The sequence below is a fragment of the Microtus pennsylvanicus genome, chromosome 18 (genome assembly GCF_037038515.1).
Source record: "Microtus pennsylvanicus isolate mMicPen1 chromosome 18, mMicPen1.hap1, whole genome shotgun sequence".
NCBI classification, from domain to species: Eukaryota; Metazoa; Chordata; class Mammalia; order Rodentia; family Cricetidae; genus Microtus; species Microtus pennsylvanicus.
This window is the reverse complement of record NC_134596.1, coordinates 10,766,321-10,793,234: the sequence shown is the minus strand read 5'-3', so window position 1 is coordinate 10,793,234 and position 26,914 is coordinate 10,766,321. Positions and strand designations below refer to the sequence as shown.

Sequence of the window (26,914 nt, the reverse complement as noted above, 5' to 3'; positions counted from 1 at the left end):
CCTGCAAACCTCTCTCTTGCTAATGCAAAGGCTCAAAGTGCACTAAGCCTTCCCCACAGGACTTCACTCTAAGAGATGCTATGCCACTGCTGGAGGAGGGCAGGAGCAGGGGAGTGGTTGGCATTCCCGTATCCTACTCCCAGAGGACCTGGGTGACCCAAGGTGCAGGACCTCAGTCTCGATGAGAGCGGTGGTACTGAGTTTTCACTCATTTTGTTCAGCTTTTCCAAGGAATGATTGACTGGGAATCATCATCGATCCAAGCACGCTGGAGTGGCCTGGCCCAGAGACTTTCAGAGGTAGGTCTCCTCTCAAGCCAGGGTGGGTGTTGGGGAGTGCGAGAACTGCCCAGACGTGCCCCATCTGGAAAGGGAGGTTGCAATGTGTCCATGCATTGAATGCGGGAGCACCTTGAGGACCTAAGTCTGCTACAGGCGGGTGCAGACAGGTCTGGAGGCACGAATGGGCACACCTCGCAGCACCACCAAGACCCGACAATCGTCAGCTCGTGCTGCCAATTCATGTCATGCTTACCTTGGTCCTCTGGCCTTCTGCTGCAAGTCACCAACACCACTGGACCACAGTGCGACAGGCTCAGGCTGCTGCCATCAGCCGTAGGCATGGCCTGGGGTGTTGGGCCATTCTCTCTGCCCTGTGGCCATGCGTGCCACAGATGCAACACTGTGAAGACATAAAACACAGGCCCTTGTTACAGTGGGAGCCATGAAACTGGCTCTGGGAGGGCTTGAGCTGGTGGGTCTCAGTGGGATGATCGGACAACAGGTGTACTGCCAGCTCCCCTGTTCTGCCCAAATCTCCAGCATGGTTTGCCCGATGGGTGACAGCAAACTTTTCAGGTCTCACGGCTTGGCTTGAGCCTGGCACCCTCCGTGGCCTTCAAGGTGATATTTGGCCCTCTCTGCAGCCATTCAACTAATATCTCTCCGCCCAACACATTTAGCTACTGCAACACCAGCAAGCACCCTCTTACTCAAAATAAATGAATAAATAAATAAATAAGTAAATAAATGAATAAATATCATCGGAGGCTAGTCTGAATAAAGTCCGCCCGGAAACTAGCTCACTAAATTGATCAACAAGGGCACGCCCCCATGGCAGTCTCAAGCTCAAGGCTCAGGACTCAGCTCTTTGGACATGTTCCCTGAGCAAACCATGCCTCCTATTCCCTGAGCAGGTCTGACAAACTACAGCCACGGCTACTGGCACCTGCAAACCTCTCTCTTGCTAATGCAAAGGCTCAAAGTGCACTAAGCCTTCCCCACAGGACTTCACTCTAAGAGATGCTATGCCACTGCTGGAGGAGGGCAGAAGCAGGGGAGTGGTTGGCATTCCCGTATCCTACTCCCAGAGGACCTAGGTGACCCAAGGTGCAGGACCTCAGTCTCGATGAGAGCGGTGGTACTGAGTTTTCACTCATTTTGTTCAGCTTTTCCAAGGAATGATTGACTGGGAATCATCATCGATCCAAGCACGCTGCAGTGGCCTGGCCCAGAGACTTTCAGAGGTAGGTCTCCTCTCAAGCCAGGGTGGGTGTTGGGGAGTGCGAGAACTGCCCAGACGTGCCCCATCTGGGAAAGGGAGGTTGCAATGTGTCCATGCATTGAATGCGGGAGCACCTTGAGGACCTAAGTCTGCTACAGGCGGGTGCAGACAGGTCTGGAGGCACGAATGGGCACACCTCGCAGCACCACCAAGACCCGACAATCGTCAGCTCGTGCTGCCAATTCATGTCATGCTTACCTTGGTCCTCTGGCCTTCTGCTGCAAGTCACCAACACCACTGGACCACAGTGCGACACGCTCAGGCTGCTGCCATCAGCCGTAGGCATGGCCTGGGGTGTTGGGCCATTCTCTCTGCCCTGTGGCCATGCGTGCCACAGATGCAACACTGTGAAGACATAAAACACAGGCCCTTGTTACAGTGGGAGCCATGAAACTGGCTCTGAGAGGGCTTGAGCTGGTGGGTCTCAGTGGGATGATCGGACAACAGGTGTACTGCCAGCTCCCCTGTTCTGCCCAAATCTCCAGCATGGTTTGCCCGATGGGTGACAGCAAACTTTTCAGGTCTCACGGCTTGGCTTGAGCCTGGCACCCTCCGTGGCCTTCAAGGTGATATTTGGCCCTCTCTGCAGCCATTCAACTAATATCTCTCCGCCCAACACATTTAGCTACTGCAACACCAGCAAGCACCCTCTTACTCAAAATAAATGAATAAATAAATAAATAAGTAAATAAATGAATAAATATCATCGGAGGCTAGTCTGAATAAAGTCAGCCCGGAAACCAGCTCACTAAATTGATCAACAAGGGCACGCCCCCATGGCAGTCTCAAGCTCAAGACTCAGGACTCAGCTCTTTGGACATGTTCCCTGAGCAAACCATGCCTCCTATTCCCTGAGCAGGTCTGACAAACTACAGCCACGGCTACTGGCACCTGCAAACCTCTCTCTTGCTAATGCAAAGGCTCAAAGTGCACTAAGCCTTCCCCACAGGACTTCACTCTAAGAGATGCTATGCCACTGCTGGAGGAGGGCAGGAGCAGGGGAGTGGTTGGCATTCCCGTATCCTACTCCCAGAGGACCTGGGTGACCCAAGGTGCAGGACCTCAGTCTCGATGAGAGCGGTGGTACTGAGTTTTCACTCATTTTGTTCAGCTTTTCCAAGGAATGATTGACTGGGAATCATCATCGATCCAAGCACGCTGGAGTGGCCTGGCCCAGAGACTTTCAGAGGTAGGTCTCCTCTCAAGCCAGGGTGGGTGTTGGGGAGTGCGAGAACTGCCCAGACGTGCCCCATCTGGGAAAGGGAGGTTGCAATGTGTCCATGCATTGAATGCGGGAGCACCTTGAGGACCTAAGTCTGCTACAGGCGGGTGCAGACAGGTCTGGAGGCACGAATGGGCACACCTCGCAGCACCACCAAGACCCGACAATCGTCAGCTCGTGCTGCCAATTCATGTCATGCTTACCTTGGTCCTCTGGCCTTCTGCTGCAAGTCACCAACACCACTGGACCACAGTGCGACAGGCTCAGGCTGCTGCCATCAGCCGTAGGCATGGCCTGGGGTGTTGGGCCATTCTCTCTGCCCTGTGGCCATGCGTGCCACAGATGCAACACTGTGAAGACATAAAACACAGGCCCTTGTTACAGTGGGAGCCATGAAACTGGCTCTGGGATGGCTTGAGCTGGTGGGTCTCAGTGGGATGATCGGACAACAGGTGTACTGCCAGCTCCCCTGTTCTGCCCAAATCTGCAGCATGGTTTGCCCGATGGGTGACAGCAAACTTTTCATGTCTCACGGCTTGGCTTGAGCCTGGCACCCTCCGTGGCCTTCAAGGTGATATTTGGCCCTCTCTGCAGCCATTCAACTAATATCTCTCCGCCCAACACATTTAGCTACTGCAACACCAGCAAGCACCCTCTTACTCAAAATAAATGAATAAATAAATAAATAAGTAAATAAATGAATAAATATCATCGGAGGCTAGTCTGAATAAAGTCAGCCCGGAAACCAGCTCACTAAATTGATCAACAAGGGCACGCCCCCATGGCAGTCTCAAGCTCAAGGCTCAGGACTCAGCTCTTTGGACATGTTCCCTGAGCAAACCATGCCTCCTATTCCCTGAGCAGGTCTGACAAACTACAGCCACGGCTACTGGCACCTGCAAACCTCTCTCTTGCTAATGCAAAGGCTCAAAGTGCACTAAGCCTTCCCCACAGGACTTCACTCTAAGAGATGCTATGCCACTGCTGGAGGAGGGCAGGAGCAGGGGAGTGGTTGGCATTCCCGTATCCTACTCCCAGAGGACCTGGGTGACCCAAGGTGCAGGACCTCAGTCTCGATGAGAGCGGTGGTACTGAGTTTTCACTCATTTTGTTCAGCTTTTCCAAGGAATGATTGACTGGGAATCATCATCGATCCAAGCACGCTGGAGTGGCCTGGCCCAGAGACTTTCAGAGGTAGGTCTCCTCTCAAGCCAGGGTGGGTGTTGGGGAGTGCGAGAACTGCCCAGACGTGCCCCATCTGGGAAAGGGAGGTTGCAATGTGTCCATGCATTGAATGCGGGAGCACCTTGAGGACCTAAGTCTGCTACAGGCGGGTGCAGACAGGTCTGGAGGCACGAATGGGCACACCTCGCAGCACCACCAAGACCCGACAATCGTCAGCTCGTGCTGCCAATTCATGTCATGCTTACCTTGGTCCTCTGGCCTTCTGCTGCAAGTCACCAACACCACTGGACCACAGTGCGACAGGCTCAGGCTGCTGCCATCAGCCGTAGGCATGGCCTGGGGTGTTGGGCCATTCTCTCTGCCCTGTGGCCATGCGTGCCACAGATGCAACACTGTGAAGACATAAAACACAGGCCCTTGTTACAGTGGGAGCCATGAAACTGGCTCTGGGAGGGCTTGAGCTGGTGGGTCTCAGTGGGATGATCGGACAACAGGTGTACTGCCAGCTCCCCTGTTCTGCCTAAATCTCCAGCATGGTTTGCCCGATGGGTGACAGCAAACTTTTCAGGTCTCACGGCTTGGCTTGAGCCTGGCACCCTCCGTGGCCTTCAAGGTGATATTTGGCCCTCTCTGCAGCCATTCAACTAATATCTCTCCGCCCAACACATTTAGCTACTGCAACACCAGCAAGCACCCTCTTACTCAAAATAAATGAATAAATAAATAAATAAGTAAATAAATGAATAAATATCATCGGAGGCTAGTCTGAATAAAGTCAGCCCGGAAACCATCTCACTGGATTGATTAACAGGGGCACGCCCCCATGGCAGTCTCATGCCCAAGGCTCAGGACTCAGCTCTTTGGACATGTTCCCTGAGCAAACCATGCCTCCTATTCCCTGAGCAGGTATGACAAACTACAGCCACGGCTACTGGCACCTGCAAACCTCTCTCTTGCTAATGCAAAGGCTCAAAGTGCACTAAGCCTTCCCCACAGGACTTCACTCTAAAAGATACTATGCCACTGCTGGAGGAGGGCAGGAGCAGGGGAGTGGTTGGCATTCCTGTATCCTACTCCCAGGGGACCTGGGTGACCCAAGGTGCAGGACCTCAGTCTCGATGAGAGCGGTGGTACTGAGTTTTCACTCATTTTGTTCAGCTTTTCCAAGGAATGATTGACTGGGAATCATCATCGATCCAAGCACGCTGGAGTGGCCTGGCCCAGAGACTTTCAGAGGTAGGTCTCCTCTCAAGCCAGGGTGGGTGTTGGGGAGTGCGGGAACTGCCCAGACGTGCCCCATCTGGGAAAGGGAGGTTGCAATGTGTCCATGCATTGAAGGCGAAAGCACCTTGAGGACCTTTGTCTGCTACAGGCGGGTGCAGACAGGTCTGGAGGCACGAATGGGCACACCTCGCAGCACCACCAAGACCCGACAATCGTCAGCTCGTACTGCCAATTCATGTCATGCTTACCTTGGTCCTCTGGCCTTCTGCTGAAAGTCACCAACACCAATGGACCACAGTGCGACAGGCTCAGGCTGCTACCATCAGCCGTAGGCATGGCCTGGGGTGTTGGGCCGTTCTTTCTGCCCTGTGGCCTTGCGTGCCACAGATGCAACACTGTGAAACATAAAACACAGGCCCTTGTTACAGTGGGAGCCATGAAACTGGCTCTGGGATGGCTTGGGCTGCTGGGTCTCAGTTGGATGATCAGACAACAGGTGTTCTGCCAGCTCCCCTGTTCTGCCCAAATCTCCAGCATGGTTTGCCCGATGGGTGACAGCAAACTTTTCAGGTCTCACTGCTTGGCTTGAGCCTGGCACCCTCCGTGGCCTTCAAGGTGATATTTGGCCCTCTCTGCAGCCATTCAACTAATATCTCTCCGTCCAACACATTTAGCTACTGCAACACCAGCAAGCACCCTCTTACTCAAAATAAATGAATAAATAAATAAATAAGTAAATAAATGAATAAATATCATCGGAGTATAGTCTGCATAAAGTCAGCCCGGAAACCATCTCACTGGATTGATTAACAGGGGCACGCCCCCATGGCAGTCTCATGCCCAAGGCTCAGGACTCAGCTCTTTGGACATGTTCCCTGAGCAAACCATGCCTCCTATTCCCTGAGCAGGTATGACAAACTACAGCCACGGCTACTGGCACCTGCAAACCTCCCTGTTGCTAATGCAAAGGCTCAAAGTGCACTAAGCCATCCCCACAGGACTTCACTCTAAGAGATGCTATGCCACTGCTGGAGGAGGGCAGGAGCAGGGGAGTGGTTGGCATTCCTGTATCCTACTCCCAGGGGACCTGGGTGACCCAAGGTGCAGGACCTCAGTCTCGATGAGAGCGGTGGTACTGAGTTTTCACTCATTTTGTTCAGATTTCGAAGGAATGTTTTATTGGGAATCATCATCGATCCAAGCACGCTGGAGTGGCCTGGCCCAGAGACTTTCAGAGGTAGGTCTCCTCTCAAGCCAGGGTGGGTGTTGTGGAGTGCGAGAACTGCCCAGACGTGCCCCATCTGGGAAAGGGAGGTTGCAATGTGTCCATGCATTGAATGCGGGAGCACCTTGAGGACCCAAGTCTGCTACAGGCGGGTGCAGACAGGTCTGGAGGCACGAATGGGCACACCTCGCAGCACCACCAAGACCCGACAATCTTCAGCTCGTGCTGCCAATTCATGTCATGCTTACCTTGGTCCTCTTGCCTTCTGCTGCAAGTCACCAACACCACTGGACCACAGTGCGACAGGCTCAGGCTGCTGCCATCAGCCGTAGACATGGCCTGGGTTGTTGGGCCATTCTCTCTGCCCTGTGGCCATGCGTGCCACAGATGCAACACTGTGAAGACATAAAACACAGGCCCTTGTTACAGTGGGAGCCATGAAACTGGCTCTGGGAGGGCTTGAGCTGGTGGGTCTCAGTGGGATGATCGGACAACAGGTGTACTGCCAGCTCCCCTGTTCTGCCCAAATCTCCAGCATGGTTTGCCCGATGGGTGACAGCAAACTTTTCAGGTCTCAAGGCTTGGCTTGAGCCTGGCATCCTCCGTGGCCTTCAAGGTGATATTTGGCCCTCTCTGCAGCCATTCAACTAATATCTCTCCGTCCAACACATTTAGCTACTACAACACCAGCAAGCACCCTCTTACTCAAAATAAATGAATAAATAAATAAATAAGTAAATAAATGAATAAATATCATCGGAGGCTAGTCTGAATACAGTCAGCCCGGAAACCAGCTCACTAAATTGATTAACAAGGGCACGCCCCCATGGCAGTCTCAAGCTCAATGCTCAGGACTCAGCTCTTTGGACATGTTCCCTGAGCAAACCATGCCTCCTATTCCCTGAGCAGGTCTGACAAACTACAGCCACGGCTACTGGCACCTGCAAACCTCTCTCTTGCTAATGCAAAGGCTCAAAGTGCACTAAGCCTTCCCCACAGGACTTCACTCTAAAAGATACTATGCCACTGCTGGAGGAGGGCAGGAGCAGGGGAGTGGTTGGCATTCCTGTATCCTACTCCCAGGGGACCTGGGTGACCCAAGGTGCAGGACCTCAGTCTCGATGAGAGCGGTGGTACTGAGTTTTCACTCATTTTGTTCAGCTTTTCCAAGGAATGATTGACTGGGAATCATCATCGATCCAAGCACGCTGGAGTGGCCTGGCCCAGAGACTTTCAGAGGTAGGTCTCCTCTCAAGCCAGGGTGGGTGTTGGGGAGTGCGAGAACTGCCCAGACGTGCCCCATCTGGGAAAGGGAGGTTGCAATGTGTCCATGCATTGAATGCGGGAGCACCTTGAGGACCTAAGTCTGCTACAGGCGGGTGCAGACAGGTCTGGAGGCACGAATGGGCACACCTCGCAGCACCACCAAGACCCGACAATCGTCAGCTCGTGCTGCCAATTCATGTCATGCTTACCTTGGTCCTCTGGCCTTCTGCTGCAAGTCACCAACACCACTGGACCACAGTGCGACAGGCTCAGGCTGCTGCCATCAGCCGTAGGCATGGCCTGGGGTGTTGGGCCATTCTCTCTGCCCTGTGGCCATGCGTGCCACAGATGCAACACTGTGAAGACATAAAACACAGGCCCTTGTTACAGTGGGAGCCATGAAACTGGCTCTGGGAGGGCTTGAGCTGGTGGGTCTCAGTGGGATGATCGGACAACAGGTGTACTGCCAGCTCCCCTGTTCTGCCCAAATCTCCAGCATGGTTTGCCCGATGGGTGACAGCAAACTTTTCAGGTCTCACGTCTTGGCTTGAGCCTGGCACCCTCCGTGGCCTTCAAGGTGATATTTGGCCCTCTCTGCAGCCATTCAACTAATATCTCTCCGCCCAACACATTTAGCTACTGCAACACCAGCAAGCACCCTCTTACACAAAATAAATGAATAAATAAATAAATAAATAAATAAGTAAATAAATGAATAAATATCATCGGAGGCTAGTCTGAATAAAGTCAGCCCGGAAACCAGCTCACTAAATTGATCAACAAGGGCACGCCCCCATGGCAGTCTCAAGCTCAAGGCTCAGGACTCAGCTCTTTGGACATGTTCCCTGAGCAAACCATGCCTCCTATTCCCTGAGCAGGTCTGACAAACTACAGCCACGGCTACTGGCACCTGCAAACCTCTCTCTTGGTAATGCAAAGGCTCAAAGTGCACTAAGCCTTCCCCACAGGACTTCACTCTAAGAGATGCTATGCCACTGCTGGAGGAGGGCAGGAGCAGGGCAGTGGTTGGCATTCCCGTATCCTACTCCCAGAGGACCTGGGTGACCCAAGGTGCAGGACCTCAGTCTCGATGAGAGCGGTGGTACTGAGTTTTCACTCATTTTGTTCAGCTTTTCCAAGGAATGATTGACTGGGAATCATCATCGATCCAAGCACGCTGGAGTGGCCTGGCCCAGAGACTTTCAGAGGTAGGTCTCCTCTCAAGCCAGGGTGGGTGTTGGGGAGTGCGAGGACTGCCCAGACGTGCGCCATCTGGAAAGGGAGGTTGCAATGTGTCCATGCATTGAATGCGGGAGCACCTTGAGGACCTAAGTCTGCTACAGGCGGGTGCAGACAGGTCTGGAGGCACGAATGGGCACACCTCGCAGCACCACCAAGACCCGACAATGTCAGCTCGTGCTGCCAATTCATGTCATGCTTACCTTGGTCCTCTGGCCTTCTGCTGCAAGTCACCAACACCACTGGACCACAGTGCGACAGGCTCAGGCTGCTGCCATCAGCCGTAGGCATGGCCTGGGGTGTTGGGCCTTTCTCTCTGCCCTGTGGCCATGCGTGCCACAGATGCAACACTGTGAAGACATAAAACACAGGCCCTTGTTACAGTGGGAGCCATGAAACTGGCTCTGGGAGGGCTTGAGCTGGTGGGTCTCAGTGGGATGATCAGACAACAGGTGTACTGCCAGCTCCCCTGTTCTGCCCAAATCTCCAGCATGGTTTGCCCGATGGGTGACAGCAAACTTTTCAGGTCTCACGGCTTGGCTTGAGCCTGGCACCCTCCGTGGCCTTCAAGGTGATATTTGGCCCTCTCTGCAGCCATTCAACTAATATCTCTCCGCCCAACACATTTAGCTACTGCAACACCAGCAAGCACCCTCTTACTCAAAATAAATGAATAAATAAATAAATAAGTAAATAAATGAATAAATATCATCAGAGGCTAGTCTGAATAAAGTCAGCCCGGAAACCAGCTCACTAAATTGATTAACAAGGGCACGCCCCCATGGCAGTCTCAAGCTCAAGGCTCAGGACTCAGCTCTTTGGACATGTTCCCTGAGCAAACCATGCCTCCTATTCCCTGAGCAGGTCTGACAAACTACAGCCACGGCTACTGGCACCTGCAAACCTCTCTCTTGCTAATGCAAAGGCTCAAAGTGCACTAAGCCTTCCCCACAGGACTTCACTCTAAGAGATGCTATGCCACTGCTGGAGGAGGGCAGGAGCAGGGGAGTGGTTGGCATTCCCGTATCCTACTCCCAGAGGACATGGGTGACCCAAGGTGCAGGACCTCAGCCTCGATGAGAGCGGTGGTACTGAGTTTTCACTCATTTTGTTCAGCTTTTCCAAGGAATGATTGACTGGGAATCATCATCGATCCAAGCACGCTGGAGTGGCCTGGCCCAGAGACTTTCAGAGGTAGGTCTCCTCTCAAGCCAGGGTGGGTGTTGGGGAGTGCGAGAACTGCCCAGACGTGCCCCATCTGGAAAGGGAGGTTGCAATGTGTCCATGCATTGAATGCGGGAGCACCTTGAGGACCTAAGTCTGCTACAGGCGAGTGCAGACAGGTCTGGAGGCACGAATGGGCACACCTCGCACCACCAAGACACGACAATCGTCAGCTCGTGCTGCCAATTCATGTCATGCTTACCTTGGTCCTCTGGCCTTCTGCTGCAAGTCACCAACACCACTGGACCACAGTGCGACAGGCTCAGGCTGCTGCCATCAGCCGTAGGCATGGCCTGGGGTGTTGGGCCATTCTCTCTGCCCTGTGGCCATGCGTGCCACAGATGCAACACTGTGAAGACATAAAACACAGGCCCTTGTTACAGTTGGAGCCATGAAACTAGCTCTGGGAGGGCTTGAGCTGGTGGGTCTCAGTGGGATGATCGGACAACAGGTGTACTGCCAGCTCCCCTGTTCTGCCCAAATCTCCAGCATGGTTTGCCCGATGGGTGACAGCAAACTTTTCAGGTCTCACGGCTTGGCTTGAGCCTGGCACCCTCCGTGGCCTTCAAGGTGATATTTGGCCCTCTCTGCAGCCATTCAACTTATATCTCTCCGCCCAACACATTTAGCTACTGCAACAGCAGCAAGCACCCTCTTACTCAAAATAAATGAATAAATAAATAAATAAGTAAATAAATGAATAAATATCATCGGAGGCTAGTCTGAATAAATTCAGCTCGGAAACCAGCTCACTAAATTGATTAACAAGGGCACGCCCCCATGGCAGTCTCAAGCTCAAGGCTCAGGACTCAGCTCTTTGGACATGTTCGCTGAGCAAACCATGCCTCCTATTCCCTGAGCAGGTCTGACAAACTACAGCCACGGCTACTGGCACCTGCAAACCTCTCTCTTGCTAATGCAAGGGCTCAAAGTGCACTAAGCCGTCTCCACAGGACTTCACTCTAAGAGATGCTATGCCACTGCTGGAGGAGGGCAGGAGCAGGGGAGTGGTTGGCATTCCCGTATCCTACTCCCAGAGGACCTGGGTGACCCAAGGTGCAGGACCTCAGTCTCGATGAGAGCGGTGGTACTGAGTTTTCACTCATTTTGTTCAGCTTTTCCAAGGAATGATTGACTGGGAATCATCATCGATCCAAGCACGCTGGAGTGTCCTGGCCCAGAGACTTTCAGAGGTAGGTCTCCTCTCAAGCCAGGGTGGGTGTTGGGGAGTGCGAGAACTGCCCAGACGTGACCCATCTGGGAAAGGGAGGTTGCAATGTGTCCATGCATTGAATGCGGGAGCACCTTGAGGACCTAAGTCTGCTACAGGCGGGTGCAGACAGGTCTGGAGGCACGAATGGGCACACCTCGCAGCACCACCAAGACCCGACAATCGTCAGCTCGTGCTGCCAATTCATGTCATGCTTACCTTGGTCCTCTGGCCTTCTGCTGCAAGTCACCAACACCACTGGACCACAGTGCGACAGGCTCAGGCTGCTGCCATCAGCCGTAGGCATGGCCTGGGGTGTTGGGCCATTCTCTCTGCCCTGTGGCCATGCGTGCCACAGATGCAACACTGTGAAGACATAAAACACAGGCCCTTGTTACAGCGGGAGCCATGAAACTGGCTCTGGGAGAGCTTGAGCTGGTGGGTCTCAGTGGGATGATCGGACAACAGGTGTACTGCCAGCTCCCCTGTTCTGCCCAAATCTCCAGCATGGTTTGCCCGATGGGTGACAGCAAACTTTTCAGGTCTCACGGCTTGGCTTGAGCCTGGCACCCTCCGTGGCCTTCAAGGTGATATTTGGCCCTCTCTGCAGCCATTCAACTAATATCTCTCCGCCCAACACATTTAGCTACTGCAACAGCAGCAAGCACCCTCTTACTCAAAATAAATGAATAAATAAATAAATAAGTAAATAAATGAATAAATATCATCGGAGGCTAGTCTGAATAAAGTCAGCCCGGAAACCAGCTCACTAAATTGATCAACAAGGGCACGCCCCCATGGCAGTCTCAAGCTCAAGGCTCAGGACTCAGCTCTTTGGACATGTTCCCTGAGCAAACCATGCCTCCTATTCCCTGAGCAGGTCTGACAAACTACAGCCACGGCTACTGGCACCTGCAAACCTCTCTCTTGCTAATGCAAAGGCTCAAAGTGCACTAAGCCTTCCCCACAGGACTTCACTCTAAGAGATGCTATGCCACTGCTGGAGGAGGGCAGGAGCAGGGGAGTGGTTGGCATTCCCGTATCCTACTCCCAGAGGACCTGGGTGACCCAAGGTGCAGGACCTCAGTCTCGATGAGAGCGGTGGTACTGAGTTTTCACTCATTTTGTTCAGCTTTTCCAAGGAATGATTGACTGGGAATCATCATCGATCCAAGCACGCTGGAGTGGCCTGGCCCAGAGACTTTCAGAGGTAGGTCTCCTCTCAAGCCAGGGTGGGTGTTGGGGAGTGCGAGAACTGCCCAGACGTGCCCCATCTGGGAAAGGGAGGTTGCAATGTGTCCATGCATTGAATGCGGGAGCACCTTGAGGACCCAAGTCTGCTACAGGCGGGTGCAGACAGGTCTGGAGGCACGAATGGGCACACCTCGCAGCACCACCAAGACCCGACAATCGTCAGCTCGTGCTGCCAATTCATGTCATGCTTACCTTGGTCCTGTGGCCTTCTGCTGCAAGTCACCAACACCACTGGACCACAGTGCGACAGGCTCAGGCTGCTGCCATCAGCCGTAGGCATGGCCTGGGGTGTTGGGCCATTCTCTCTGCCCTTTGGCCATGCGTGCCACAGATGCAACACTGTGAAGACATAAAACACAGGCCCTTGTTACAGTGGGAGCCATGAAACTGGCTCTGGGAGAGCTTGGGCTGGTGGGTCTCAGTGGGATGATCGGACAACAGGTGTACTGCCAGCTCCCCTGTTCTGCCCAAATCTGCAGCATGGTTTGCCCGATGGGTGACAGCAAACTTTTCAGGTCTCACGGCTTGGCTTGAGCCTGGCACCCTCCGTGGCCTTCAAGGTGATATTTGGCCCTCTCTGCAGCCATTCAACTAATATCTCTCCGCCCAACACATTTAGCTACTGCAACACCAGCAAGCACCCTCTTACTCAAAATAAATGAATAAATAAATAAATAAGTAAATAAATGAATAAATATCATCGGAGGCTAGTCTGAATAAAGTCAGCCCGGAAACCAGCTCACTAAATTGATCAACAAGGGCACGCCCCCATGGCAGTCTCAAGCTCAAGGCTCAGGACTCAGCTCTTTGGACATGTTCCCTGAGCAAACCATGCCTCCTATTCCCTGAGCAGGTCTGACAAACTACAGCCACGGCTACTGGCACCTGCAAACCTCTCTCTTGCTAATGCAGAGGCTCAAAGTGCACTAAGCCTTCCCCACAGGACTTCACTCTAAGAGATGCTATGCCACTGCTGGAGGAGGGCAGGAGCAGGGGAGTGGTTGGCATTCCCGTATCCTACTCCCAGAGGACCTGGGTGACCCAAGGTGCAGGACCTCAGTCTCGATGAGAGCGGTGGTACTGAGTTTTCACTCATTTTGTTCAGCTTTTCCAAGGAATGATTGACTGGGAATCATCATCGATCCAAGCACGCTGGAGTGGCCTGGCCCAGAGACTTTCAGAGGTAGGTCTCCTCTCAAGCCAGGGTGGGTGTTGGGGAGTGCGAGAACTGCCCAGACGTGCCCCATCTGGGAAAGGGAGGTTGCAATGTGTCCATGCATTGAATGCGGGAGCACCTTGAGGACCTAAGTCTGCTACAGGCGGGTGCAGACAGGTCTGGAGGCACGAATGGGCACACCTCGCAGCACCACCAAGACCCGACAATCGTCAGCTCGTGCTGCCAATTCATGTCATGCTTACCTTGGTCCTGTGGCCTTCTGCTGCAAGTCACCAACACCACTGGACCACAGTGCGACAGGCTCAGGCTGCTGCCATCAGCCGTAGGCATGGCCTGGGGTGTTGGGCCATTCTCTCTGCCCTGTGGCCATGTGTGCCACAGATGCAACACTGTGAAGACATAAAACACAGGCCCTTGTTACAGTGGGAGCCATGAAACTGGCTCTGGGAGAGCTTGAGCTGGTGGGTCTCAGTGGGATGATCGGACAACAGGTGTACTGCCAGCTCCCCTGTTCTGCCTAAATCTCCAGCATGGTTTGCCCGATGGGTGACAGCAAACTTTTCAGGTCTCACGGCTTGGCTTGAGCCTGGCACCCTCCGTGGCCTTCAAGGTGATATTTGGCCCTCTCTGCAGCCATTCAACTAATATCTCTCCGCCCAACACATTTAGCTACTGCAACACCAGCAAGCACCCTCTTACTCAAAATAAATGAATAAATAAATAAATAAGTAAATAAATGAATAAATATCATCGGAGGCTAGTCTGAATAAAGTCAGCCCGGAAACCAGCTCACTAAATTGATCAACAAGGGCACGCCCCCATGGCAGTCTCAAGCTCAAGGCTCAGGACTCAGCTCTTTGGACATGTTCCCTGAGCAAACCATGCCTCCTATTCCCTGAGCAGGTCTGACCAACTACAGCCACGGCTACTGGCACCTGCAAACCTCTCTCTTGCTAATGCAAAGGCTCAAAGTGCACTAAGCCTTCCCCACAGGACTTCACTCTAAGAGATGCTATGCCACTGCTGGAGGAGGGCAGGAGCAGGGGAGTGGTTGGCATTCCCGTATCCTACTCCCAGAGGACCTGGGTGACCCAAGGTGCAGGACCTCAGTCTCGATGAGAGCGGTGGTACTGAGTTTTCACTCATTTTGTTCAGCTTTTCCAAGGAATGATTGACTGGGAATCATCATCGATCCAAGCACGCTGGAGTGGCCTGGCCCAGAGACTTTCAGAGGTAGGTCTCCTCTCAAGCCAGGGTGGGTGTTGGGGAGTGCGAGAACTGCCCAGACGTGCCCCATCTGGGAAAGGGAGGTTGCAATGTGTCCATGCATTGAATGCGGGAGCACCTTGAGGACCTAAGTCTGCTACAGGCGGGTGCAGACAAGTCTGGAGGCACGAATGGGCACACCTCGCAGCACCACCAAGACCCGACAATCGTCAGCTCGTGCTGCCAATTCATGTCATGCTTACCTTGGTCCTGTGGCCTTCTGCTGCAAGTCACCAACACCACTGGACCACAGTGCGACAGGCTCAGGCTGCTGCCATCAGCCGTAGGCATGGCCTGGGGTGTTGGGCCATTCTCTCTGCCCTGTGGCCATGCGTCCCACAGATGCAACACTGTGAAGACATAAAACACAGGCCCTTGTTACAGTGGGAGCCATGAAACTGGCTCTGGGAGGGCTTGAGCTGGTGGGTCTCAGTGGGATGATTGGACAACAGGTGTACTGCCAGCTCCCCTGTTCTGCCCAAATCTCCAGCAAGGTTTGCCCGATGGGTGACAGCAAACTTTTCAGGTCTCACGGCTTGGCTTGAGCCTGGCACCCTCCGTGGCCTTCAAGGTGATATTTGGCCCTCTCTGCAGCCATTCAACTAATATCTCTCCGCCCAACACATTTTGCTACTGCAACACCAGCAAGCACCCTCTTACTCAAAATAAATGAATAAATAAATAAATAAGTAAATAAATGAATAAATATCATCGGAGGCTAGTCTGAATAAAGTCAGCCCGGAAACCAGCTCACTAAATTGATCAACAAGGGCACGCCCCCTGGGCAGTCTCAAGCTCAAGGCTCAGGACTCAGCTCTTTGGACATGTTCCCTGAGCAAACCATGCCTCCTATTCCCTGAGCAGGTCTGACAAACTACAGCCACGGCTACTGGCACCTGCAAACCTCTCTCTTGCTAATGCAAAGGCTCAAAGTGCACTAAGCCTTCCCCACAGGACTTCATTCTAAGAGATGCTATGCCACTGCTGGAGGAGGGCAGGAGCAGGGGAGTGGTTGGCATTCCCGTATCCTACTCCCAGAGGACCTGGGTGACCCAAGGTGCAGGACCTCAGTCTCGATGAGAGCGGTGGTACTGAGTTTTCACTCATTTTGTTCAGCTTTTCCAAGGAATGATTGACTGGGAATCATCATCGATCCAAGCACGCTGGAGTGGCCTGGCCCAGAGACTTTCAGAGGTAGGTCTCCTCTCAAGCCAGGGTGGGTGTTGGGGAGTGCGAGAACTGCCCAGACGTGCCCCATCTGGGAAAGGGAGGTTGCAATGTGTCCATGCATTGAATGCGGGAGCACCTTGAGGACCTAAGTCTGCTACAGGCGGGTGCAGACAGGTCTGGAGGCACGAATGGGCACACCTCGCACCACCAAGACCCGACAATCGTCAGCTCGTGCTGCCAATTCATGTCATGCTTACCTTGGTCCTCTGGCCTTCTGCTGCAAGTCACCAACACCACTGGACCACAGTGCGACAGGCTCAGGCTGCTGCCATCAGCCGTAGGCATGGCCTGGGGTGTTGGGCCATTCTCTCTGCCCTGTGGCCATGCGTCCCACAGATGCAACACTGTGAAGACATAAAACACAGGCCCTTGTTACAGTGGGAGCCATGAAACTGGCTCTGGGAGAGCTTGAGCTGGTGGGTCTCAGTGGGATGATCGGACAACAGGTGTACTGCCAGCTCCCCTGTTCTGCCCAAATCTCCAGCATGGTTTGCCCGATGGGTGACAGCAAACTTTTCAGGTCTCACGGCTTGGCTTGAGCCTGGCACCCTCCGTGGCCTTCAAGGTGATATTTGGCCCTCTCTGCAGCCATTCAACTAATATCTCTCCGCCCAACACATTTAGCTACTGCAACACCAGCAAGCACCCTCTTACTCAAAATAAATGAATAAATAAATAAATAAGTAAATAAATGAATAAATATCATCGGAGGCTAGTCTGAATAAAGTCAGCCCGGAAACCAGCTCACTAAATTGATCAACAAGGGCACGCCCCCATGGCAGTCTCAAGCTCAAGGCTCAGGACTCAGCTCTTTGGACATGTTCCCTGAGCAAACCATGCCTCCTATTCCCTGAGCAGGTCTGACAAACTACAGCCACGGCTACTGGCACCTGCAAACCTCTCTCTTGCAAAGGCTCAAAGTGCACTAAGCCTTCCCCACAGGACTTCACTCTAAGAGATGCTATGCCACTGCTGGAGGAGGGCAGGAGCAGGGGAGTGGTTGGCATTCCCGTATCCTACTCCCAGAGGACCTGGGTGACCCAAGGTGCAGGACCTCAGTCTCGATGAGAACGGTGGTACTGAGTTTTCACTCATTTTGTTCAGCTTTTCCAAGGAATGATTGACTGGGAATCATCATCGATCCAAGCACGCTGGAGTGGCCTGGCCCAGAGACTTTCAGAGGTAGGTCTCCTCTCAAGCCAGGGTGGGTGTTGGGGAGTGCGAGAACTGCCCAGACGTGCCCCATCTGGAAAGGGAGGTTGCAATGTGTCCATGCATTTAATGCGGGAGCACCTTGAGGACCTAAGTCTGCTACAGGCGGGTGCAGACAGGTCTGGAGGCACGAATGTGCACACCTCGCACCACCACCAAGACCCGACAATCGTCAGCTCGTGCTGCCAATTCATGTCATGCTTACCTTGGTCCTCTGGCCTTCTGCTGCAAGTCACCAACACCACTGGACCACAGTGCGACAGGCTCAGGCTGCTGCCATCAGCCGTAGGCATGGCCTGGGGTGTTGGGCCATTCTCTCTGCCCTGTGGCCATGCGTGCCACAGATGCAACACTGTGAAGACATAAAACACAGGCCCTTGTTACAGTGGGAGCCATGAAACTGGCTCTGGGAGGGCTTGAGCTGGTGGGTCTCAGTGGGATGATCGGACAACAGGTGTACTGCCAGCTCCCCTGTTCTGCCCAAATCTCCAGCAAGGTTTGCCCGATGGGTGACAGCAAACATTTCAGGTCTCACGGCTTGGCTTGAGCCTGGCACCCTCCGTGGCCTTCAAGGTGATATTTGGCCCTCTCTGCAGCCATTCAACTAATATCTCTCCGCCCAACACATTTTGCTACTGCAACACCAGCAAGCACCCTCTTACTCAAAATAAATGAATAAATAAATAAATAAGTAAATAAATGAATAAATATCATCGGAGGCTAGTCTGAATAAAGTCAGCCCGGAAACCAGCTTACTAAATTGATCAACAAGGGCACGCCCCCAGGCAGTCTCAAGCTCAAGGCTCAGGACTCAGCTCTTTGGACATGTTCCCTGAGCAAACCATGCCTCCTATTCCCTGAGCAGGTCTGACAAACTACAGCCACGGCTACTGGCACCTGCAAGCCTCTCTCTTGCTAATGCAAAGGCTCAAAGTGCACTAAGCCTTCCCCACAGGACTTCACTCTAAGAGATGCTATGCCACTGCTGGAGGAGGGCAGGAGCAGGGGAGTGGTTGGCATTCCCGTATCCTACTCCCAGAGGACCTGGGTGACCCAAGGTGCAGGACCTCAGTCTCGATGAGAGCGGTGGTACTGAGTTTTCACTCATTTTGTTCAGCTTTTCCAAGGAATGATTGACTGGGAATCATCATCGATCCAAGCACGCTGGAGTGGCCTGGCCCAGAGACTTTCAGAGGTAGGTCTCCTCTCAAGCCAGGGTGGGTGTTGCGGAGTGGGAGATCTACCCAGACGTGCCCCATCTGGGAAAGGGAGGTTGCAATGTGTCCATGCATTGAATGCGGGAGCACCTTGAGGACCTAAGTCTGCTGCAGGCGGGTGCAGACAGGCCTGGAGGCACGAATGGGCACACCTCGCAGCACCACCAAGACCCGACTATCGTCAGCAATTGCTGACAATTCATGTCATGCTTACCTTGGTCCTCTGGCCTTCTGCTGCAAGTCACCAACACCACTGGACCACAGTGCGACAGGCTCAGGCTGCTGCCATCAGCCGTAGGCATGGCCTGGGGTGTTGGGCCATTCTCTCTGCCCTGTGGCCATGCGTCCCACAGATGCAACACTGTGAAGACATAAAACACAGGCCCTTGTTACAGTGGGAGCCATGAAACTGGCTCTGGGAGAGCTTGAGCTGGTGGGTCTCAGTGGGATGATCGGACAACAGGTGTACTGCCAGCTCCCCTGTTCTGCCCAAATCTCCAGCATGGTTTGCCCGATGGGTGACAGCAAACTTTTCAGGTCTCACGGCTTGGCTTGAGCCTGGCACCCTCCGTGGCCTTCAAGGTGATATTTGGCCCTCTCTGCAGCCATTCAACTAATATCTCTCCGCCCAACACATTTTGCTACTGCAACACCAGCAAGCACCCTCTTACTCAAAATAAATGAATAAATAAATAAATAAGTAAATAAATGAATAAATATCATCGGAGGCTAGTCTGAATAAAGTCAGCCCGGAAACCAGCTCACTAAATTGATCAACAAGGGCACGCCCCCATGGCAGTCTCAAGCTCAAGGCTCAGGACTCAGCTCTTTGGACATGTTCCCTGAGCAAACCATGCCTCCTATTCCCTGAGCAGGTCTGACAAACTACAGCCACGGCTACTGGCACCTGCAAACCTCTCTCTTGCAAAGGCTCAAAGTGCACTAAGCCTTCCCCACAGGACTTCACTCTAAGAGATGCTATGCCACTGCTGGAGGAGGGCAGGAGCAGGGGAGTGGTTGGCATTCCCGTATCCTACTCCCAGAGGACCTGGGTGACCCAAGGTGCAGGACCTCAGTCTCGATGAGAACGGTGGTACTGAGTTTTCACTCATTTTGTTCAGCTTTTCCAAGGAATGATTGACTGGGAATCATCATCGATCCAAGCACGCTGGAGTGGCCTGGCCCAGAGACTTTCAGAGGTAGGTCTCCTCTCAAGCCAGGGTGGGTGTTGGGGAGTGCGAGAACTGCCCAGACGTGCCCCATCTGGAAAGGGAGGTTGCAATGTGTCCATGCATTTAATGCGGGAGCACCTTGAGGACCTAAGTCTGCTACAGGCGGGTGCAGACAGGTCTGGAGGCACGAATGTGCACACCTCGCACCACCACCAAGACCCGACAATCGTCAGCTCGTGCTGCCAATTCATGTCATGCTTACCTTGGTCCTCTGGCCTTCTGCTGCAAGTCACCAACACCACTGGACCACAGTGCAACAGGCTCAGGCTGCTGCCATCAGCCGTAGGCATGGCCTGGGGTGTTGGGCCATTCTCTCTGCCCTGTGGCCATGCGTGCCACAGATGCAACACTGTGAAGACATAAAACACAGGCCCTTGTTACAGTGGGAGCCATGAAACTGGCTCTGGGAGGGCTTGAGCTGGTGGGTCTCAGTGGGATGATCGGACAACAGGTGTACTGCCAGCTCCCCTGTTCTGCCCAAATCTCCAGCAAGGTTTGCCCGATGGGTGACAGCAAACTTTTCAGGTCTCACGGCTTGGCTTGAGCCTGGCACCCTCCGTGGCCTTCAAGGTGATATTTGGCCCTCTCTGCAGCCATTCAACTAATATCTCTCCGCCCAACACATTTTGCTACTGCAACACCAGCAAGCACCCTCTTACTCAAAATAAATGAATAAATAAATAAATAAGTAAATAAATGAATAAATATCATCGGAGGCTAGTCTGAATAAAGTCAGCCCGGAAACCAGCTCACTAAATTGATCAACAAGGGCACGCCCCCAGGCAGTCTCAAGCTCAAGGCTCAGGACTCAGCTCTTTGGACATGTTCCCTGAGCAAACCATGCCTCCTATTCCCTGAGCAGGTCTGACAAACTACAGCCACGGCTACTGGCACCTGCAAGCCTCTCTCTTGCTAATGCAAAGGCTCAAAGTGCACTAAGCCTTCCCCACAGGACTTCACTCTAAGAGATGCTATGCCACTGCTGGAGGAGGGCAGGAGCAGGGGAGTGGTTGGCATTCCCGTATCCTACTCCCAGAGGACCTGGGTGACCCAAGGTGCAGGACCTCAGTCTCGATGAGAGCGGTGGTACTGAGTTTTCACTCATTTTGTTCAGCTTTTCCAAGGAATGATTGACTGGGAATCATCATCGATCCAAGCACGCTGCAGTGGCCTGGCCCAGAGACTTTCAGAGGTAGGTCTCCTCTCAAGCCAGGGTGGGTGTTGGGGAGTGCGAGAACTGCCCAGACGTGCCCCATCTGGGAAAGGGAGGTTGCAATGTGTCCATGCATTGAATGCGGGAGCACCTTGAGGACCTAAGTCTGCTACAGGCGGGTGCAGACAGGTCTGGAGGCACGAATGGGCACACCTCGCACCACCAAGACCCGACAATCGTCAGCTCGTGCTGCCAATTCATGTCATGCTTACCTTGGTCCTCTGGCCTTCTGCTGCAAGTCACCAACACCACTGGACCACAGTGCGACAGGCTCAGGCTGCTGCCATCAGCCGTAGGCATGGCCTGGGGTGTTGGGCCATTCTCTCTGCCCTGTGGCCATGCGTCCCACAGATGCAACACTGTGAAGACATAAAACACAGGCCCTTGTTACAGTGGGAGCCATGAAACTGGCTCTGGGAGAGCTTGAGCTGGTGGGTCTCAGTGGGATGATCGGACAACAGGTGTACTGCCAGCTCCCCTGTTCTGCCCAAATCTCCAGCATGGTTTGCCCGATGGGTGACAGCAAACTTTTCAGGTCTCACGGCTTGGCTTGAGCCTGGCACCCTCCGTGGCCTTCAAGGTGATATTTGGCCCTCTCTGCAGCCATTCAACTAATATCTCTCCGCCCAACACATTTAGCTACTGCAACACCAGCAAGCACCCTCTTACTCAAAATAAATGAATAAATAAATAAATAAATAAATAAATGAATAAATATCATCGGAGGCTAGTCTGAATAAAGTCAGCCCGGAAACCAGCTCACTAAATTGATCAACAAGGGCACGCCCCCAGGGCAGTCTCAAGCTCAAGGCTCAGGACTCAGCTCTTTGGACATGTTCCCTGAGCAAACCATGCCTCCTATTCCCTGAGCAGGTCTGACAAACTACAGCCACGGCTACTGGCACCTGCAAGCCTCTCTCTTGCTAATGCAAAGGCTCAAAGTGCACTAAGCCTTCCCCACAGGACTTCACTCTAAGAGATGCTATGCCACTGCTGGAGGAGGGCAGGAGCAGGGGAGTGGTTGGCATTCCCGTATCCTACTCCCAGAGGACCTGGGTGACCCAAGGTGCAGGACCTCAGTCTCGATGAGAGCGGTGGTACTGAGTTTTCACTCATTTTGTTCAGCTTTTCCAAGGAATGATTGACTGGGAATCATTATCGATCAAAGCACACTGGAGTGGCCTGGCCCAGAGACTTTCAGAGGTAGGTCTCCTCTCAAGCCAGGGTGTGTTGGCGAGTGCGAGAACTGCCCAGACGTGCCCCATCTGGGAAAGGGAGGTTGCAATGTGTCCATGCATTGAATGCGGGAGCACCTTGAGGACCTAAGTCTGCTACAGGCGGGTGCAGACAGGTCTGGAGGCACGAATGGGCACACCTCGCACCACCAAGACCCGACAATCGTCAGCTCGTGCTGCCAATTCATGTCATGCTTACCTTGGTCCTCTGGCCTTCTGCTGCAAGTCACCAACACCACTGGACCACAGTGCGACAGGCTCAGGCTGCTGCCATCAGCCGTAGGCATGGCCTGGGGTGTTGGGCCATTCTCTCTGCCCTGTGGCCATGCGTGCCACAGATGCAACACTGTGAAGACATAAAACACAGGCCCTTGTTACAGTGGGAGCCATGAAACTGGCTCTGGGAGAGCTTGAGCTGGTGGGTCTCAGTGGGATGATCGGACAACAGGTGTACTGCCAGCTCCCCTGTTCTGCCCAAATCTCCAGCATGGTTTGCCCGATGGGTGACAGCAAACTTTTCAGGTCTCACGGCTTGGCTTGAGCCTGGCACCCTCCGTGGCCTTCAAGGTGATATTTGGCCCTCTCTGCAGCCATTCAACTAATATCTCTCCGCCCAACACATTTAGCTACTGCAACACCAGCAATCACCCTCTTACTCAAAATAAATGAATAAATAAATAAATAAGTAAATAAATGAATAAATATCATTGGAGGCTAGTCTGAATAAAGTCAGCCCGGAAACCAGCTCACTAAATTGATTAACAAGGGCACGCCCCCATGGCAGTCTCAAGCTCAAGGCTCAGGACTCAGCTCTTTGGACATGTTCCCTGAGCAAACCATGCCTCCTATTCCCTGAGCAGGTCTGACAAACTACAGCCACGGCTACTGGCACCTGCAAACCTCTCTCTTGCTAATGCAAAGGCTCAAAGTGCACTAAGCCTTCCCCACAGGACTTCACTCTAAGAGATGCTATGCCACTGCTGGAGGAGGGCAGGAGCAGGGGAGTGGTTGGCATTCCCGTATCCTACTCCCAGAGGACCTGGGTGACCCAAGGTGCAGGACCTCAGTCTCGATGAGAGCGGTGGTACTGAGTTTTCACTCATTTTGTTCAGCTTTTCCAAGGAATGATTGACTGGGAATCATCATCGATCCAAGCACGCTGGAGTGGCCTGGCCCAGAGACTTTCAGAGGTAGGTCTCCTCTCAAGCCAGGGTGGGTGTTGGGGAGTGCGAGAACTGCCCAGACGTGCCCCATCTGGGAAAGGGAGGTTGCAATGTGTCCATGCATTGAATGCAGGAGCACCTTGAGGACCTAAGTCTGCTACAGGCGGGTGCATACAGGTCTGGAGGCACGAATGGGCACACCTCGCAGCACCACCAAGACCCGACAATCGTCAGCTCGTGCTGCCAATTCATGTCATGCTTACCTTGGTCCTCTGGCCTTCTGCTGCAAGTCACCAACACCACTGGACCACAGTGCGACAGGGTCAGGCTGCTGCCATCAGAAGTAGGCATGGCCTGGGGTGTTGGGCCATTCTCTCTGCCCTGTGGCCATGCGTGCCACAGATGCAACACTGTGAAGACATAAAACACAGGCCCTTGTTACAGTGGGAGCCATGAAACTGGCTCTGGGAGGGCTTGAGCTGGTGGGTCTCAGTGGGATGATCGGACAACAGGTGTACTGCCAGCTCCCCTGTTCTGCCCAAATCTCCAGCATGGTTTGCCCGATGGGTGACAGCAAACTTTTCAGGTCTCACGGCTTGGCTTGAGCCTGGCACCCTCCGTGGCCTTCAAGGTGATATTTGGCCCTCTCTGCAGCCATTCAACTAATATCTCTCCGCCCAACACATTTAGCTACTGCAACAGCAGCGAGCACCCTCTTACTCAAAATAAATGAATAAATAAATAATTAAGTAAATAAATGAATAAATATCATCGGAGGCTAGTCTGAATAAAGTCAGCCCGGAAATCAGCTCACTAAATTGATTAACAAGGGCACGCCCCCATGGCAGTCTCAAGCTCAAGGCTCAGGACTCAGCTCTTTGGACATGTTCCCTGAGCAAACCATGCCTCCTATTCCCTGAGCAGGTCTGACAAACTACAGCCACGGCTACTGGCACCTGCAAACCTCTCTCTTGCTAATGCAAAGGCTCAAAGTGCACTAAGCCTTCCCCACAGGACTTCACTCTAAGAGATGCTATGCCACTGCTGGAGGAGGGCAGGAGCAGGGGAGTGGTTGGCATTCCCGTATCCTACTCCCAGAGGACCTGGGTGACCCAAGGTGCAGGACCTCAGTCTCGATGAGAGCGGTGGTACTGAGTTTTCACTCATTTTGTTCAGCTTTTCCAAGGAATGATTGACTGGGAATCATTATCGATCAAAGCACACTGGAGTGGCCTGGCCCAGAGACTTTCAGAGGTAGGTCTCCTCTCAAGCCAGGGTGTGTTGGCGAGTGCGAGAACTGCCCAGACGTGCCCCATCTGGGAAAGGGAGGTTGCAATGTGTCCATGCATTGAATGCGGGAGCACCTTGAGGACCTAAGTCTGCTACAGGCGGGTGCAGACAGGTCTGGAGGCACGAATGGGCACACCTCGCACCACCAAGACCCGACAATCGTCAGCTCGTGCTGCCAATTCATGTCATGCTTACCTTGGTCCTCTGGCCTTCTGCTGCAAGTCACCAACACCACTGGACCACAGTGCGACAGGCTCAGGCTGCTGCCATCAGCCGTAGGCATGGCCTGGGGTGTTGGGCCATTCTCTCTGCCCTGTGGCCATGCGTGCCACAGATGCAACACTGTGAAGACATAAAACACAGGCCCTTGTTACAGTGGGAGCCATGAAACTGGCTCTGGGAGAGCTTGAGCTGGTGGGTCTCAGTGGGATGATCGGACAACAGGTGTACTGCCAGCTCCCCTGTTCTGCCCAAATCTCCAGCATGCTTTGCCCGATGGGTGACAGCAAACTTTTCAGGTCTCACGGCTTGGCTTGAGCCTGGCAACCTCCGTGGCCTTCAAGGTGATATTTGGCCCTCTCTGCAGCCATTCAACTAATATCTCTCCGCCCAACACATTTAGCTACTGCAACACCAGCAAGCACCCTCTTACTCAAAATAAATTAATAAATAAATAAATAAGTAAATAAATGAATAAATATCATCGGAGGCTAGTGTGAATAAAGTCAGCCCGGAAACCAGCTCACTAAATTGATCAACAAGTGCACGCCCCCATGGCAGTCTCAAGCTCAAGGCTCAGGACTCAGCTCTTTGGACATGTTCCCTGAGCAAACCATGCCTCCTATTCCCTGAGCAGGTCTGACAAACTCCAGCCACGGCTACTGGCACCTCCAAACCTCTCTCTTGCTAATGCAAAGGCTCAAAGTGCACTAAGCCTTCCCCACAGGACTTCACTCTAAGAGATGCTATGCCACTGCTGGAGGAGGGCAGGAGCAGGGGAGTGGTTGGCATTCCCGTATCCTACTCCCAGAGGACCTGGGTGACCCAAGGTGCAGGACCTCAGTCTTGATGAGAGCGGTGGTACTGAGTTTTCACTCATTTTGTTCAGCTTTTCCAAGGAATGATTGACTGGGAATCATCATCGATCCAAGCACGCTGGAGTGGCCTGGCCCAGAGACTTTCAGAGGTAGGTCTCCTCTCAAGCCAGTGTGGGTGTTGGGGAGTGTGAGAACTGCCCAGACGTGCCCCATCTGGGAAAGGGAGGTTGCCATGTGTCCATGCATTGAATGCGGGAGCACCTTGAGGACCTAAGTCTGCTACAGGCGGGTGCAGACAGGTCTGGAGGCACGAATGGGCACACCTCGCAGCACCACCAAGACCCGACAATCGTCAGCTCGTGCTGCCAATTCATGTCATGCTTACCTTGGTCCTCTGGCCTTCTGCTGCAAGTCACCAACACCACTGGACCACAGTGCGACAGGCTCAGGCTGCTGCCATCAGCCGTAGGCATGGCCTGGGGTGTTGGGCCATTCTCTCTGCCCTGTGGCCATGCCTGCCACAGATGCAACACTGTGAAGACATAAAACACAGGCCCTTGTTACAGTGGGAGCCATGAAACTGGCTCTGGGAGAGCTTGAGCGTGTGGGTCTCAGTGGGATGATCGGACAACAGGTGTACTGCCAGCTCCCCTGTTCTGCCCAAATCTCCAGCATGGTTTGCCCGATGGGTGACAGCAAACTTTTCAGGTCTCACGGCTTGGCTTGAGCCAGGCACCCTCCGTGGCCTTCAAGGTGATATTTGGCCCTCTCTGCAGCCATTCAACTAATATCTCTCCGCCCAACACATTTAGCTACTGCAACACCAGCAAGCACCCGCTTACTCAAAATAAATGAATAAATAAATAAATAAATAAGTAAATAAATGAATAAATATCATTAGAGGCTAGTCTGAATAAAGTCAGCCCGGAAACCAGCTCACTAAATTGATTAACAAGGGCACGCCCCCATGGCAGTCTCAAGCTCAAGGCTCAGGACTCAGCTCTTTGGACATGTTCCCTGAGCAAACCAT

General features: G+C 53.1%; 22 non-coding genes across 22 annotated transcripts; all 22 read right to left on the bottom strand.

The window, feature by feature from the left end:
* Positions 1-167: 167 nt before the first annotated feature.
* LOC142837947 (small nucleolar RNA SNORD116) lies at positions 168-261 on the bottom strand. The gene has a single exon (XR_012908402.1). It is a non-coding gene; the product is annotated as a small nucleolar RNA SNORD116 (small nucleolar RNA).
* Positions 262-1,393: 1,132 nt separating this feature from the next.
* On the bottom strand, positions 1,394-1,487 carry LOC142837946 (small nucleolar RNA SNORD116). Its single transcript, XR_012908401.1, has one exon. It is a non-coding gene; the product is annotated as a small nucleolar RNA SNORD116 (small nucleolar RNA).
* A 1,133-nt stretch (positions 1,488-2,620) lies between these two features.
* Positions 2,621-2,714, bottom strand: LOC142837945 (small nucleolar RNA SNORD116). The gene has a single exon (XR_012908400.1). It is a non-coding gene; the product is annotated as a small nucleolar RNA SNORD116 (small nucleolar RNA).
* Positions 2,715-3,847: 1,133 nt separating this feature from the next.
* LOC142837944 (small nucleolar RNA SNORD116) lies at positions 3,848-3,941 on the bottom strand. The gene has a single exon (XR_012908399.1). It is a non-coding gene; the product is annotated as a small nucleolar RNA SNORD116 (small nucleolar RNA).
* A 1,133-nt stretch (positions 3,942-5,074) lies between these two features.
* Positions 5,075-5,168, bottom strand: LOC142837943 (small nucleolar RNA SNORD116). Its single transcript, XR_012908398.1, has one exon. It is a non-coding gene; the product is annotated as a small nucleolar RNA SNORD116 (small nucleolar RNA).
* A 1,132-nt stretch (positions 5,169-6,300) lies between these two features.
* LOC142837972 (small nucleolar RNA SNORD116) lies at positions 6,301-6,393 on the bottom strand. Its single transcript, XR_012908424.1, has one exon. It is a non-coding gene; the product is annotated as a small nucleolar RNA SNORD116 (small nucleolar RNA).
* Positions 6,394-7,526: 1,133 nt separating this feature from the next.
* On the bottom strand, positions 7,527-7,620 carry LOC142837941 (small nucleolar RNA SNORD116). The gene has a single exon (XR_012908397.1). It is a non-coding gene; the product is annotated as a small nucleolar RNA SNORD116 (small nucleolar RNA).
* Positions 7,621-8,761: 1,141 nt separating this feature from the next.
* On the bottom strand, positions 8,762-8,855 carry LOC142837940 (small nucleolar RNA SNORD116). Its single transcript, XR_012908396.1, has one exon. It is a non-coding gene; the product is annotated as a small nucleolar RNA SNORD116 (small nucleolar RNA).
* A 1,131-nt stretch (positions 8,856-9,986) lies between these two features.
* Positions 9,987-10,080, bottom strand: LOC142837971 (small nucleolar RNA SNORD116). Its single transcript, XR_012908423.1, has one exon. It is a non-coding gene; the product is annotated as a small nucleolar RNA SNORD116 (small nucleolar RNA).
* Positions 10,081-11,209: 1,129 nt separating this feature from the next.
* Positions 11,210-11,303, bottom strand: LOC142837939 (small nucleolar RNA SNORD116). The gene has a single exon (XR_012908395.1). It is a non-coding gene; the product is annotated as a small nucleolar RNA SNORD116 (small nucleolar RNA).
* Positions 11,304-12,436: 1,133 nt separating this feature from the next.
* LOC142837938 (small nucleolar RNA SNORD116) lies at positions 12,437-12,530 on the bottom strand. Its single transcript, XR_012908394.1, has one exon. It is a non-coding gene; the product is annotated as a small nucleolar RNA SNORD116 (small nucleolar RNA).
* A 1,133-nt stretch (positions 12,531-13,663) lies between these two features.
* LOC142837937 (small nucleolar RNA SNORD116) lies at positions 13,664-13,757 on the bottom strand. The gene has a single exon (XR_012908393.1). It is a non-coding gene; the product is annotated as a small nucleolar RNA SNORD116 (small nucleolar RNA).
* A 1,133-nt stretch (positions 13,758-14,890) lies between these two features.
* LOC142837936 (small nucleolar RNA SNORD116) lies at positions 14,891-14,984 on the bottom strand. The gene has a single exon (XR_012908392.1). It is a non-coding gene; the product is annotated as a small nucleolar RNA SNORD116 (small nucleolar RNA).
* A 1,133-nt stretch (positions 14,985-16,117) lies between these two features.
* Positions 16,118-16,211, bottom strand: LOC142837935 (small nucleolar RNA SNORD116). Its single transcript, XR_012908391.1, has one exon. It is a non-coding gene; the product is annotated as a small nucleolar RNA SNORD116 (small nucleolar RNA).
* Positions 16,212-17,335: 1,124 nt separating this feature from the next.
* On the bottom strand, positions 17,336-17,429 carry LOC142837910 (small nucleolar RNA SNORD116). Its single transcript, XR_012908368.1, has one exon. It is a non-coding gene; the product is annotated as a small nucleolar RNA SNORD116 (small nucleolar RNA).
* Positions 17,430-18,560: 1,131 nt separating this feature from the next.
* LOC142837934 (small nucleolar RNA SNORD116) lies at positions 18,561-18,654 on the bottom strand. Its single transcript, XR_012908390.1, has one exon. It is a non-coding gene; the product is annotated as a small nucleolar RNA SNORD116 (small nucleolar RNA).
* A 1,127-nt stretch (positions 18,655-19,781) lies between these two features.
* On the bottom strand, positions 19,782-19,875 carry LOC142837909 (small nucleolar RNA SNORD116). Its single transcript, XR_012908367.1, has one exon. It is a non-coding gene; the product is annotated as a small nucleolar RNA SNORD116 (small nucleolar RNA).
* A 1,131-nt stretch (positions 19,876-21,006) lies between these two features.
* Positions 21,007-21,100, bottom strand: LOC142837933 (small nucleolar RNA SNORD116). The gene has a single exon (XR_012908389.1). It is a non-coding gene; the product is annotated as a small nucleolar RNA SNORD116 (small nucleolar RNA).
* Positions 21,101-22,230: 1,130 nt separating this feature from the next.
* LOC142837980 (small nucleolar RNA SNORD116) lies at positions 22,231-22,324 on the bottom strand. Its single transcript, XR_012908432.1, has one exon. It is a non-coding gene; the product is annotated as a small nucleolar RNA SNORD116 (small nucleolar RNA).
* Positions 22,325-23,452: 1,128 nt separating this feature from the next.
* On the bottom strand, positions 23,453-23,546 carry LOC142837931 (small nucleolar RNA SNORD116). The gene has a single exon (XR_012908388.1). It is a non-coding gene; the product is annotated as a small nucleolar RNA SNORD116 (small nucleolar RNA).
* A 1,133-nt stretch (positions 23,547-24,679) lies between these two features.
* On the bottom strand, positions 24,680-24,773 carry LOC142837979 (small nucleolar RNA SNORD116). The gene has a single exon (XR_012908431.1). It is a non-coding gene; the product is annotated as a small nucleolar RNA SNORD116 (small nucleolar RNA).
* Positions 24,774-25,901: 1,128 nt separating this feature from the next.
* LOC142837969 (small nucleolar RNA SNORD116) lies at positions 25,902-25,995 on the bottom strand. The gene has a single exon (XR_012908421.1). It is a non-coding gene; the product is annotated as a small nucleolar RNA SNORD116 (small nucleolar RNA).
* Positions 25,996-26,914: the final 919 nt, after the last annotated feature.